This window comes from Capricornis sumatraensis, chromosome X (assembly GCF_032405125.1).
Source record: "Capricornis sumatraensis isolate serow.1 chromosome X, serow.2, whole genome shotgun sequence".
NCBI lineage: Eukaryota > Metazoa > Chordata > Mammalia > Artiodactyla > Bovidae > Capricornis > Capricornis sumatraensis.
This window is the reverse complement of record NC_091092.1, coordinates 27,863,227-27,866,821: the sequence shown is the minus strand read 5'-3', so window position 1 is coordinate 27,866,821 and position 3,595 is coordinate 27,863,227. Positions and strand designations below refer to the sequence as shown.

Below are 3,595 nucleotides of genomic sequence, written 5' to 3'. Positions count from 1 at the left end.
TTTCACTCACTAATAACTTCATTAATGCCTCTAGCCTGTTTCCCCCAACAATCTAGACAGACCTACCCTTTTATAGCTAAATACGCTCACCAAAAGCAAGGCCTCTTGCCATCTCCTGTTTGACCACTTTCAGTTTGCAGACTTTATTTTTGGGGGCTCCAAAATAACTGCAAATGGTGACTGCAGCCATGAAATTAAAAGATGCTTACTCTTTGGCAGGAAAGTTATGACCAACCTAGACAGCATATTAGAAAGCAGAGACATTACTTTGCCAACAAAGGTCCGTCTAGTCAAGGCTATGGTTTTTCCAGTGGTCATGTATGGATGTAAGAGTTGGACTGTGAAGAAAGCTGAGTGCGAAGAATTAATGCTTTTGAACTGTGGTGTTGGAGAAAACTCTTGAGAGTCCATGGGGTCACACAGAGTTGGCCATGACTCAGCAACTGAACTGAACATACTTCATTTTTGTTAATAAATAAAACTGAAAATGAGTTTTTTCCCCCAACAATTTGGATAGAGAATACCCTTTCCCACAAAGTTTACTAAGTATAGATAAATGGGCTCACAAAAAAGCATCTCTTCAAGTTCTAGTAACTTCATTAATGCCTCTGTGCCTCACTTTCCTCATCTATAAAATGGGAATGTTGATAATACATTCCTGGTAGATTTTCTTTTTAATTGAGTAAAGCAGAGCATGGAAAACACCCAGAATATTGATTAGTAGAACTAAGCAAGATACTAATTTTGCTTTTTTAAATAGAGAGTGTAGAAATAAATTCCCCCACACACAGCAACAGTCTAGATAGATAATGCTTTTCCCTCAGTGTTTACTTGTATATATGAATTTGCTGACCAAAATGTATCTCTTTCACTTACTTGTAACTTCATTCATGCATCTCTGCCTCAATGTCTACATCTATAAAATGGGAATGTTGATATACAACTTCCTTGTAGTATTTTTCAAACTAAATTAAGCACAGCATTCAAAACACCCAGAACATTGCTTCATAGATCTAAGTAACATACTTAATTCAGTTTTTTTTAATTGATAGGTTGGAAATTGAGGGTTTTTTTTCCCCAACAATGTAGATAGACAATGCCCTTTCCACAAGCTTTACTAAGTATACATAAATTCTCTGACCAAAATGAATCTCTTTCACTTATGATTACCTTTTTAATCCCTCTGTGCCTCAGTTTTTTAATCTATAAAATGGGAATGTTTATAACACCTTCCTAGTTGAACTTTTTTTAAATAAACCAGAGCATGTAAAACACCTAAGACATTTCTTAGTAGATCTAAGTAACATATTTAATTTTTTCAAATAGATAGCATTGAAATAGAAAATCCTGTAAAAAAAATTATCCTTCAATTGAAAAACTAAAAAAAAAAAAAAAACAGGAAACAGAGTTAAGTCAGTGTGCACAGCAAGGCTTAAGATGGCAAGGGGGCTTAGTGTGTCTGCCGTATAGTAAAGAAGCCAGCTTAGGCTGAAGGGAATCAAGAAATAGTAGATAAAATCAGAGGGTTAGCTAGGACCTAAAAAAAAAAAAATTGAAAGTGGGTTATTTCCCCAAACAATCTAGATAGAAAATGCTCTTTGCAACCAAGTTTTCTATATAGATAAATACACTCACCAAAAAGCATCTCGTTCACTTGCTATTAACTTCATTAATGCCTCTGTGCCTCAGTTTCCTCATCTTTAAAATGGGAATGTTGAAAACTCCTTACTCATAGATTTTTTTTTTTCATTTAAATGAAGCAGAGAATATAGAATATCCAGGACAGGACATTCTTAGATCTAACTAAGACACTTAATTTTTTTTTAAACAGAGAGAATTGAAATTGAAACCATGATTTATTTTGCTTACAATATAGATAGTCAAAGCCACGACTTTTACTAAGTATTGATAAATACTTAGTAAATACTTAGGAACCAGAGATCAAATTGCCAACATCCACTGGATCATCGAAAAAGCAAGAGAGTTTCAGAAAAACATCTACTTCTGCTTTATTGACTATGCCAAAGCCTTTGACTGTGTGGATCACAATCAACTGTGGAAAATTCTAAGAGAGATGGGAATACCAGACCACCTGACCTACCTCTTGAGAAATCTGTATGCAGTTCAGAAAGCAAGAGTTAGAACTGGACATGGAACAATAGATTGGTTCCAAATAGGAAAAGGAGTATGTCAAGGCTGTATATTGTCACCCTGCTTATTTAACTTATATGCAGAGTACGCCATGAGAAACGCTGGGCTGGATGAAGCACAGGCTGGAATCAAGATTGCTAGGAGAAATATCAATAACCTCAGAGATACAGATGACACCACCCTTATGGCAGAAAGTGAAGAACTAAAGAGCCTCTTGACGAAAGTGAAAGAGGAATGTTAAAATGTTGGCCTAAAGCTCAACATTCAGAAAACAAAGATCATGGCATCCGGTCCCATCACTTCATGGCAAATAGATGGGGAAACAGTGGCTGACTATTGTTCTGGGCTTCAAAATCACTCCAGATGGTGATTGCAGCCATGAAATTAAAAGATGCTTACTCCTTGGAAGGAAAGTTATGACCAAGCTAGACAGCATATCATGTTGATGTGTGGCAGAACCAATACAATATTGTAAAGTAAAAAAATAAATGCTTGGTTGATGCTTCAAAAAAAATTAAAAAAATTAAAAGCAGAGACATTACTTTGCCAACAAAGGTCCATCTAGTCAAGGCTATGGTTTTTCCAGTGGTCATGTATGGATGTGAGAGTTGGATTATAAGAAAGCTGAGCGCCAAAGAATTGATGCTTTTGAACTGTGGTGTTGGAGAAGACTCTTGAGAGTCCCTTGGACTGCAAGGAGATCCAACCAGTCCATCCTAAAGGAAATCAGTCCTGGGTGTTCATTGGAAGGACTGGTGGTGAAGATGAAACTCCAATACTTTGGCCACCTGATGCGAAGAGCTGACACATTGGAAAAGACCCTGATGCTGGGAAAGATTGAGGGCAGGAGGAAAAGGGGACGACAGAGGATGAGATGGTTGGATGGCATCACCGACTCGATGGACATGGGTTTTCATGAACTCCAGGTGTTGGTGATGGACAGGGAGGCCTGTCGTGCTGCGGTTCATGGAGTTGCAAAGAGTCAGACACGACTGAGCAACTGAACTGAACTGAATGGTCTTCCCATAACATTTACTTGTTTATATGAGTATGCTCAGCAAAACGTTTCTCTTTCACTTACTAGTAACTTCATTCATGCATTTGTGCCTCAGTTTTCTCATCTACCAGGGCTTCCCTGGTGGCTCAGAGGTTAAAGTGTCTGCCTGCAATGCAGGAGACCCAGGTTCGATCCCTGGATTGGGAAGATCCCCTGGAGAAGAAACGGCATCCCACTCCAGTATTCTTGCCTGGAGAATCCCATGGAGGAAGGAGCCTGGTAGGCTACAATCCATGGGGTCGCAAAGAGTTGGACACAACTGAGCTACCTCACTTGCACTTTCTCATCTATAAAATGGGAATGTTGATGGCACCTTCCTCGTAGAATTTTTAAACTAAGTTAAACAGAGCATGGAAAACATCCAGGACATTGCTTTGTAGATCTAAG

At 38.3% G+C, this 3,595-nt stretch overlaps 1 non-coding gene across 1 annotated transcript; it reads left to right on the top strand.

Moving 5' to 3' along the window:
* Positions 1-3,283: 3,283 nt before the first annotated feature.
* On the top strand, positions 3,284-3,355 carry TRNAC-GCA (transfer RNA cysteine (anticodon GCA)). Its single transcript has one exon. It is a non-coding gene; the product is annotated as a tRNA-Cys (tRNA).
* The last annotated feature ends 240 nt before the right edge of the window (positions 3,356-3,595 follow it).